Genomic DNA, 10,890 nt, shown 5'->3' with positions numbered 1-10,890 from the left:
CAATATGTTATGTAATTAAAAAACAGCTCACAGTTTTATAGTATTTTAAAGATTACCACACAATATCCCTGTAACAACCCTGAGATGTAGGCAATATAAATATTATAGCCTTTCCTGTAAGAGCTGCCTTTGCTCTAGACAGGCCCTTTCCCCTGCCGGATACCCTCCCGCCCTGTCTCCTTGGAATCTCCCCTCTTACTTCTCCCCCTCCCCTAATAATCTGGCTGGAAACTCCCATGCTCCATGAAAATTTCCTAAATGTCAGAATGGAAACTTTGGAAAATCAATCAGACTCCCCCGAGGAAGTTACCATCCCTCCCTAGACAACACCTGGATTCTGTCCAGGTGAGCAAGTCAGAAACATGGGACGACACAGAGGTTCCCACACCAAATGAGGAGGCATGCTTATTTTGCTTCCTTTTCTCATACTTTGTAATTATTTACATGCAGGTAGATCCCATGGGTAGAGCAGAAACATCACGAGGGCAAAGTTGTCATGTTTGTCTTGTGCCTAAGAGCAGGTGGCTAATAAATGTTGGACAATATGTGAACTGAATTGTCTGAGAAGCCCTGGGTCCGGGTTGGGTCTCATGGATTCATGACCCTCCTCTGCCTCTCAGCATGGCTTAAAGATTGTCTTAGCCAGGGCCCAGATTCCTTCAAGACCTGAGCTGTGACTGTGTCCTGTCTTACCCCTCTAAAGAGCCCACTCCCACCCCTCCCAGTCCTTCCAACTCCCTTCTCTTGGTGTCTCAAGTGTAGGGACTTCCATCATGGGAGTGAAAATAAATCCAGCAAAAGCCCATCCCTTGGAGCAAACCGGCCAGCTCACTCTCACTGTGGAAATCTCAAATTCCCCAAACAGCAATGGCTGGGACACACTGGCATTGGAGCTGGGTTTTAAGAGACGGTGAGGAATTCAAATGGTAAACGGAGGAGGAAGGATATTTCTGGCTTGGATAGCACAGTCAACATGAGCAGGGAAGCAGAAGACTGCCATGTCTTCTGAGAAAAGTACCAGGAAAGCACAGGCTTCGTGGAGAAGAGTCAGAGGAGATAAGCCTTCTCTCTCTCTTCCTCTCTGTCTCTCTGTCTCTCTGCCTCTGTCTCTCCTCCTCCTCTCTCTCTCTCTCTCCTCTCCCTCTCTCTCTCTGTCTGTCTCTCTCCTCCCTCCCTCTCTCTCTCTCTCTCTCTCTCTGTCTCTCCTCTGTCTCTCTCTGTCTCTCTATCTCTGTCTCTCCCCACCCCCCTCCATATAGGCCCTATAAAAACATGACATAAAACTGATGCATCTTTTACCACACTGATCAGGCTATCTCCTTCCAGAGCAGAGCAGAATTCCTCCACATACATGAAGCACACTCTCTTTCTTGTCACACCACTCTCTGGAGAAAGGACACCCCAAAGTGTGGGTGTGAACAAGGAAACACCCCACTTGGGTTCCCGCTGCCCCTCTGACACAGCTGCTGTTCCTCTCTACAAAGCTGTGGGTGGCAGCCGCTGGCCAGGCACTACCCATCAGGCACAGACTGCTTGGGCCGACCTCCCAGCCAGTCCTTCCTGCCTGGGCGGCTGTTTGGTGGCTCTCCGCTGCCATCTTCTGGCCTTAGCTACCCCTCTCACAGCCATTGTCTATTCTCCAACCCCTCCTCCTCCCAAACCCACTGAGACCATCTCTCAGGAAAGCTGAATTCCACTCCTGCCCCCCTGCTAGGCCAGGTGGGGACTTGTGCATCCAGACCACTGACACCTCGTTTACTCAGAGCTCCCCTCTCCCCCCTCTCCATCACCCCCTTTTGTGTGGTCTTTCTCCTTGTAAGGAAGTTCCTTGAGGGCAGGGGTTGTCATATCTGCTTTTATTTATATTCCCAGACTTTTGGTACAGTGCCTAAATTAAATATCTTTTGCCTGACTAGTCTGGGAATAGAAAAATATCAGTGACATTAAGTCTGTCCTTTGTGAGCTATAGTTTGGTATGAATGCAGACCAAAGACCAGAGTAAGAGCTTAATAAATGCACACTCTCTTTCTCTCTCCATCCATCTTCTATCTATACTCATCTGTCTTCATTTCCATTCTTCTATCCATCTCTCTCCATCCATTCCTGTCTCTCTCTTTCTCTTTCTATCTATTCATCAGTCTCTGCATCCTCTGCCTACTTCTCTCTCTCTGTCTCTCTCTCTCTGTATCTCTCTCTGTCTCTCTTTCTCTCTGTCTGTCTCTCTGTCTCTCTCTCTGTCTCTATCTTTCTCTCTCTGTCTCTCTCTCTGTCTCTCTCTCTGTCTCTCTGTCTCTCTCTCTGTCTCTCTCTCTCTCTGTCTCTCTGTCTGTCTGTCTTTCTCTCTCTGTCTCTCTCTCTCTCTCTCTCTCTCTCTCTCTCTCTCTCTGTCTCTCTCTGTCTCTGTCTCTCTCCCCTCATCTAGCTGTCACCTGTCTATACTGCCTCCCCTCTCAAAGTAGACGGTTCATCTGTTCTTTTACTCAGAGCCCCAGGGGCTACCTCAGTTCTTTGTGGTTCAAGGCAGGTTTGAAGAGTAGATATCTCAAGAAGCCCTTAGACATTTTGTCCTTTTGAACCCTTTACTTGTCTTTCCATGACCACAGTCCACTCTCTGACTTGGTTTAGAAAATTCCTTTCAGACAACTAACACAGTAGTTTATGAGTTCTCAGAGCTTTTAAGAAAGTTAACTGGGGCGGCTAGGTGGCAAAGTGAGTAGAGCATGAGCCCTGGAGTCAGGAGGACCTGAGTTCAAATCTGACCTCAGACACTTAATACTTACTAGTCATGTGACCTTGGGTAAGTCACTTAACCCCAATTGCCCGCCCCCAAAAAAGCACACACGCAAAAAAGAAAGTTAACCTAATGATTAGTCAAGGGGCTGTTGAGGTGGGGAAGGGGCTCTCTGTCTCATCACCTTGTCAGCCTCAGCTCCCTTTATGCGTTGAGTGTCTGTCCTGTGTCTGTAAATGTGAATGTGTGTATACAGCTAAAAGCCAACAGGACCTAAGGACACAGGCTTAGAGGGTGCTTACAGGAGGTGGTCCCATCTGCCCTGACCTCTCAGCCTGTCCTGAGGCTAACACTCCAGCATACTACATACAATACCCTACAGAATCATGGCCTTTTCATGCTGCATTAAAAAAGAATCCTTTCAGCCTCTTTCCATTCCTCATTTTACCAGTATAGGTCTATGCAAATATCACACTGGAAGCAAAGTGTGGGAAGGGCCTGCTGGCACCGATGACCTGTGGGCTACTTCTAGACAGCATCCAAAGTTGCTATTCTCCGTATGTTAACTCCAAGCTGGCACTCGGCCTAGGCTATTTCCCCTTTCCCTGGAATTGTAGCCTCACAATGGCGGTAGTCAACAGAAAACCAGCGGCAAAGGGAATAGGGCACATCTGTCCACTGAGTCCTGGGGGGAACAGGAGTCCTCCGCCCCTTGGCGCATCTACAGAAGCCACTGTAGATTTCTGCGCATGGCGTTGATTTAATTAAAATGGCATCGGAGGGACACTCGACGGGCTGCTGTGAGAGGCGGCAGGGGATTCCACGGATAAAGCAGTGACCTTGCCGGAGGAAGATGCCTCTGCCGGGTCTGGCCGGGTCACTTCCCCTCACGGGGTTCCAAAGAGCTCGCTAAGGCTGTTTTCAAGAGCAAGCGACCAATGCCAATGGAAGGAGCTTCGTCCCGACCAAACGTCTTTTTTTCTTAAATGAGTGACTGTGAATGTTAAGGACTGGGAAGAGGGGTTGGGACAGGAGGGAGGGGGGCTGATGAAGGTGCCTGGGGAGAGGCATTAAGAGAGGGGGCTCCTGGACTGCGGAAATAGGAAGAAGAATGGAATCTGAGCTGCTTCTGGGGAATCCCCCAGAGCCAGCTTCAGAGTCCACATTATTGCAGGGAAAACCACCCCTGCCGGAGTTCTAAGTTTCCCTCCCAGATAAAATGGCTCATCAGCTAAAATCCGAACGTGCCCGTAACAAAGCATGTCAATTCTGGCTCATTATGCTTTCATATTTCCAGTTCCCGTCTTCCCATTGTAGTATTTCAGGGAAATTAAGTCTAAATGAACTGTAATTTCTGAGTATGGTAATGAGACTGAAGCAATTGTCTGCAGGTCTCTGGCTCAATATCGGAGGTCACCTTGGAACGCAGGGATGGATGGCTCCTGGCCAGGTATTATCTCAGCCAGGAGAAATCAGAAGACTTTAATCGGTCAGCACATCCCTCTAATGGCAAGCCTCTCGGAGAAGCTGAGGGACAGAGAAGAAAGTGTGAGAGAGGCTGCCATTTGAGAAGTGGGTGAGGTGGGCGGATGGACGTGATTTCTGGACAAAAGCGATGGCTCTTTCTTCCTCCTCCGCTAAGAGGAGGCCCAATCTTCTGACTCTGAAAGACCTCTCTTCTTTAAAAGCTGGCTCAGGAAGCGGTCCAGGAAGCCGGTCATTTACTTGTGTGAAAAGTGCCGTCTGTTCGACCCCGATTCAAGGGCAGCCCCAAGTCCTCTGTAATTGAGATATTGGGATCGATTCGTGGCAAATGATTTTGTAGCGTCTGCTCAATTCAGCAAAGGACTGTCTGCACAAGATGCTGGGGGGAAATCCAAGGTTTAGATGAGACAGGGTCTGTGCTGAGAGACAGACAGACGGGGGATGGGTGTGGGGGGAGCCAGAAGAAAGAGGGAAAAGGAGAGAAGGACAGATGGGGGGAGGCGCAGGGAGGGTGCCAGAGGATGGAGAGGGAGAGAAAGCCAAGATAGAAACAGACAAGCAGACGGGCTGGGGGGGGGGGGGGGGGGGAAAGAAGGGGGAAGAAGCCAGAGAAGGGAGAAAGACAGAGAAACAGAGACATACAGAAATGGATGGACAGACAGACTCACTGAAAGAGTGGAAGGACATTGGTTCAAATTCCAGTTCTCCTACCTGTGTGACCCTCGAAAAGTCACTTGCCCTACTCAATGGGGCTTATTTTCCTCATCTGACAAATGAAGGGGCTGGCCTAGATGGCCTCTTGGGTTCCTTCCAATTTTGGATTTATGATTTGGATCTGTGATTTCTTTAACTGAGGGAGATTTAGCAATCCTACAATACAGAGATTGAGAAGGAGCGCTCAGATGGTGGGAGAAGAATCAGGAAAGAGAGGAGGGCAGAGGAGAAAGTCTGGTCAAGGGAGTCCAAGGCCACCAAGTGGTGGGACCGGATGTGGGCTGACCCAAAGCTCCTGGCCTTGGCAGGTGGGAGACAGGCCAGTGGCCCTGGAGCCCAGAGCAGAGGGACAGGAGCGAGCAAGCGAGGCGCGGGGAGACTGGGAGGGGAGGAAGAGCCCAGCTTCAAAAGGGCTTTAAACACCAAGGAGAGGATTTTATATTCCAACAGGAGTAGAAGCGTCCCAGCCCTGACTATGCCCAGAATTGTTTCTCAGGCCCCGGGGACAAACCCAACAGGACTGGGCAGAGGCTGGGGCTCTAATGCTCCTGCCTCCCCTCTGCCTGCCCCCGTGCCAAGCAGAGCTCCGCAGTCAGCTTCCTTCCTTCCACACGCTAGAGGCCCTTCTCCTCTGGAGAGTTCAGAACTAAGTCATTAAAAGGAATCGAGTACCACTGTGTCATAGTGAGGCTGAAGAGACGATAGTGATCTGTCACCAATAATCTAAACACTGATTATGCCCCGCGCAGCTACAAGGAGCTTACATTCCCTCAGGAGAGACAGTGTGTACCTACATAATCACATACAAAAGCCAAACAAAGCAGCTGGGGGGCAGTGGAGGGGACACAGGAGCTACAGAAGCCTGAGTACAAGCAGGTGTGTGAGCTCCTCAGTGTGGGCATTCTCTCCCATGAACCAGATAGCAGCCCATCCTGGGGGACTCCTGTCCACAACCTCCCCTACGTGAACAAGAATGACAATTCAATACAGTGAGTGCTGGGGGCACCTTGGAGTGGTGAGCAGAAAGCTGGCCTTGGAGTCAGGAGGGCACGTCCCTGCTGAGTGCCCAGGGAGGGTGCCAATTTGCATTGGTGGAGGGCATCTCCTCACCGGGGACTCCCCATAGTAATGAAATGACAGGTTTGGCCTCAGCCATGCCACAAGTACAGCCAGAGAGGGCAATGAGCACAGTTCTAGAAGTGGCCCTTTTCAAACGGGGGCCCTGAGGAGGCACGGCGGAAGAGGGGGCATGTGGGCAGAGTCTGGAAGGGTGGGAAGCAGGCAGAGACGGTTGGTTTGTGGGGAGGGAAGGAAACCACACACAGGGAATGTCATTCGTGAAGCGGGGAATCGTCCAAGGGCCACTAATCTGGTTTGGTTGGAACTCTGATTGCAGAAGGGGGCTATTTTATGAGATGGGCACTAGGTGGCGCCAGAATGCATAGTGTCGGGACAAAGGTAAGGAAGACCAGACTTCAAATGTGACCACAGACAGTGTGAACTTGGGCAAGTCACTTCACCTTGTTTGCCTCAGTTTCCTTTTCTGTAAAAATGAGCTGGAGAAGGAAATGGCCAACCACTCCAGTCTCTCTGCCAAGAAAACCCCTCGGGGGGAGGCAGGGAGACCTGGGTTCTAGTTCCTCCTCAGCCACTTCCTGGCTGTGTGACCCTGGGCGAGCCATTTGCCCGCTCTGTGCCTTGGTTTCCACATCTGTAAAATAGGGCAGTTGCATTTAACGTCCCCTAAGCCCCTTCAAGCTCTAGAATCTCGGATCCTAGAATCCGTAATGAGGGAGGGGCTGGACTCTGTGATGCCTGAGGTCACTCCTCTGTCTGCCTCTGTTTCCTCATCTGTAAAATGGGGACAAGTGCCTGCCCCCCAAGGTGGTTGTGAGGATGGAATGAGATCTCTTGTTGAAGCCTTAGCACACTGCCTGGCATACAGTGGCACTCAACAAACGCGTATTCCCTTCTCCTTCCCCCTTGAGATCTCTGTGCCGGTGCTGTGAGGCTAACAGGACGTACCCAAGGTACAGACTATCACCCCCATTTTACAGATAGGAAAACTGATGCTGACCGTTACCTGAGCTCATACAGCCAGTAAGGGCCTGAGGCAGATCTCCCTGCCTTCACGGGCTGCCTCGCCAGAGTCCCTGCTGATCCCAGGGTCCCATCTCCTTCCCTCATCTCCAGGTACTCATCAAAACTCCTTGGCCAGAAGTCTATGGAGCTTTTTTTCTGTTCTGCCTGCCAGAATGACCATTTCCTTCTGCTTTCTGAGGGAGGAGGGGGGCAGGAAGATCACGTGCACCGCTCTTGTGGCCCCTGTAGACAGCAGGGCCCACTCTGCTTTCAGGAAAGATGGGGCTCCAACCTAGAGAGCCCACCCCACAAAACACTGAATGTTTGCACACTGAGGCGCTCCCTGGATCTGCTCGCAGGGAAAGTTGGTTCAGATGTAAGAGCCAGCGCCTAATTCATGGTGTTTGGAAAGGACACGGCCGTTACTTGGAGACTGCTTTCCAGAGGAGAGGAACCCAGGGTTCCGAATTGCACAAGTGCTGAACTGGGGAAATGTCTATTTATGATGTGTCTGCCTCATACACTAGGGAAATCTGCCCCGGTGGCCTCCCCTTCCCCCCGCAGCTACCGCTGCCAAGGCCGAGGCCAGCAGGTCTGACCCCATAACCCTGGGCTGCTTTGTGCAGACTGGGTTGGGTGACTCGCCCCAGGGGGAATGTTCAGAGAGCAAGGCTGGGCATGGCCACGGTCCCAAAGGAGACTATGTGGCAAGAAGCATACAGTCCTGAGACTGGCCTCCAATCACCCCGGGTGTCCTTGGGCAATCTCTTCCCCTATCAGCTGGCTGAGACACTGAGTACTCTGATAGGTATGTGGACAGGGACAAAGCTACTGGTAGGAAGGGCCAGAAGTGCCCTGGATGTCATTCATGGGGGACAGTTCAGGATGCATTCTGGGCAAAAGGTCAGGGCTGCTTTGCCCAGTGCCTTCTCTTCGCCAGCCTTTCCTTCTTCCCTGTTGGAGGCAGGAATATGCTTATTCTTGTGTCCCCTGAGAGGGGCAGAGTGCAGAGAGCTGGCCCAGAACACCTGGATATGACTCCTTTCTCTGACTGTGTGATCCTGGGCAAGTCCCAGACTCCCGGGGGGCCTAGGTAAGATAAACAGTGTGCTGACCTGCACTGGTGGAGAGAGAAGCCTCACCAGGGAGTTTCCTAAACCAATGAAATCACAGGTCCAATGGTGGTGCTCATCCCCTACCACACAGTAGGCCCATAACAAAGACTCTCTTAATTAAAAATCACCACCATAATCATCTCACTTTTTTTTTGCTGGGCAATTGGGGTTAAGTGACTTGCCCAAAGTCACACAGCTAGTTTTTGTGTTAAGTGTGTGAGGCCAGATTTGAACTCAGGTCCTTCTGACTCCAGGGCCGGTGCTCTATTCATTGTGCCACCCTAGCCACCCCAATCTCTCTCTCTCTTTTTTTTTTTAACCACCTTAAAGAGTTACAAGGCATGGGCAGCTAGGTGGATAGCACTGGCCCTGGAGAGGAGAGGACTTGAATTCAAATCCAGCCTCAGAAGACTGACACTTAGTAGATGTGTGACCCTGGGCAAGTCACTTAACCCCACTGCCTCCCTCCCCCCCAAAAAAAGAAAGGGTTACAAGGCATGCTCCTCCCAATGGCCTCTAAGGTCATCAGCAGACAGGTCTAGAACACATGCCCAGAGGGAATTAAGGACAAGGAACCTGGGGGAGTTCTGTGGGGTGCGTCAGGCCTGGAAAACTCAGAATGAGATGGTGTTGGCGGGGAATGTTACAGGGATGTAGGGGAGTGAGGAAGGGAGAGAGTCCAAACGGATGGAGGCAAGAAGCAGCAAGGGAAGGAGGCGTTTCACACTGGAAGTGGATGGGCCGGAGATGGTGGGAGACCAAGGCAGATGTGCTCCTCCATTCTCTTTGCCTTTTTTTTTCTGCTCCAAGAATCAATCACCAGGCATTATTTATTATTATAAAGAACAATCTCTGCTCACAGGGAAGCAGGCAATACTTGGGAAAGGCTTTGTACTGGGAAGGACACCAGCTCCAAGTGGGGAAACCCAGGCCAGGGGAGGAGAGGGCAGGAAGGCACTGCCGGGTGCCACCCTGCGCGCACATCGATGCCCATGCTGGCCGACGGCCATGGTGCAGTGCTGGGAAGAGTGAGGGATTTGACTCCCGAATGGCCACAAGCTTTCTTGGAAGGACCAAGGGAGAGATACAGCAGAACTAAGAGGGTGGGGTCCTGTCCTTGATTCCTAGCAAAGTCCTACAAAGCATGACAAGTGAGCGTCTTGAACTTTAGAGAAGGGATGTCTGCCAAGAGCTGTCACGGCCCCACGTAGTTCAAGCCCTGGCTGACTAACCGCACTGCCTCTTCTGATGATAGGTTTACTACTCCACTCCATCAGGGACAAAAGGGTCCTAGACCTAGGATCCTAAACCCAGCATGATGAAATGAGATGCCTATGTATGACGCTGAAGGGACACCCACTTTGTTTTCTGCCTACCTGGACTTTTGGCAAGCCACTGACAGTCTTTCTCGCTGGATTAGTACAGTCAGATGAGCTCAGAAAAGGCTGAATGTCCAAGCCTAAAGACTGAACACTGATGCAAGGATGTCAGCCTGGAGGGCTACCCTTCGATGCTGGCAGGCATTTGTAATCAACTGATTTGGGTGGACATCTGGAAGCAGACTTATGGGAGAGAGAGCTAAGTGCACAGACAATCAAGTCAGGATACCAGACACTGCCTTCCTTTACTAGGATGCTGCAAGATACGTGTTCTGCTTAGACCCAAAGGACAAAATGAGGAGAAATGGCAGATTCTGGCTCACTACAATGACAGCTCTCTCCAAGCGGAATGGGATGCTGTAAGGGTTATGGGATTTAAAGATCTTCCATGCCCCGTTGGACTTGCTGACATAGCAGGAAGGGGCAGAGCAAGAGGAAGCGGAAGCCAAGCTAGCGTTCCTGTGGTGGCTGGCGGTGGTGGCGACAGCGGCAGCAGCAGCAGAGGCAGCGGCAGTGCGAAGCCCTTTTTGACTTAGCCAGAATTTCTGCTAAGGACTCCTGCTGAGGACTGCCAGGGGCCAGAGCTGCTGGGAGCGCACTTCCCGGACGCTGGGTGGTTGCTGTGAGTGGGGAGAGGAGGACCTTTGCCTGAGGTAGCCTGTTGTTTTAAAGGCTTGAAAATGTGGGTGCTTTCTACTTTATCTACCTGTGCCAATATCATAACTACTCTGATGGCTTTCACTTTCTGGTTTTGGGACTCAGTCTTTTGGTATCTTAATAAATTTTCTAGTTTATTTCCCCATATGGCAAGCATGATGTATTTTGTGATGGATAATTATATCAGCCTATTTGTAATCTCCATAGGCATTGTGAATATGGCATTGCTGATACAGATGCCTTGGGAGGTAAGGAGCTCCTCGTCACAGTCTTGGAGCAGAGACTGAATGGCCATTTGTCAAGGACATTGGAGACTGCATTCCTTCCCTTCCATCCAACTCAGGCTGGGCGACCTTGGGGGTGCCTTCTGATTCTGAGAATCTGTGACTTGCCCAAGGCCATAAAGTAAGTGGCCAAGCAGAAACCCAAATCCATTTTTACTGCCTCCGAGACCACGGCACTTTGTGCTGTCCCTCAAAAAGTAAGAAATGGCAATCCAGAAACAAAAGCAATTTGAAAATAGCATACCGCCCAGCCTGTGTGGGCACAAAAGGGCCCATCGTCATACAAGGCCCCCTCTTAAATACTCCAAACAAGGACACCACTTTAATACCACCCAAAACCTGTGAATTCTGCCAGTTCTCCTTCCCCTGATATAAAGGGCAGCCTTGATACTCCTCAGTACCTTTTCTGCTGCCCTCCCCTCAAGGTGGGCCTTCTACAGAGA

The sequence above is a fragment of the Petaurus breviceps genome, unplaced genomic scaffold (assembly GCF_028583685.1).
Source record: "Petaurus breviceps papuanus isolate PSGF00001 unplaced genomic scaffold, PetGlider_PUasm1.0 558, whole genome shotgun sequence".
Classification (NCBI taxonomy): domain Eukaryota; kingdom Metazoa; phylum Chordata; class Mammalia; order Diprotodontia; family Petauridae; genus Petaurus; species Petaurus breviceps.
The sequence above is the reverse complement of the archived record's forward strand: the minus strand, read 5'-3'. Positions refer to the sequence as shown.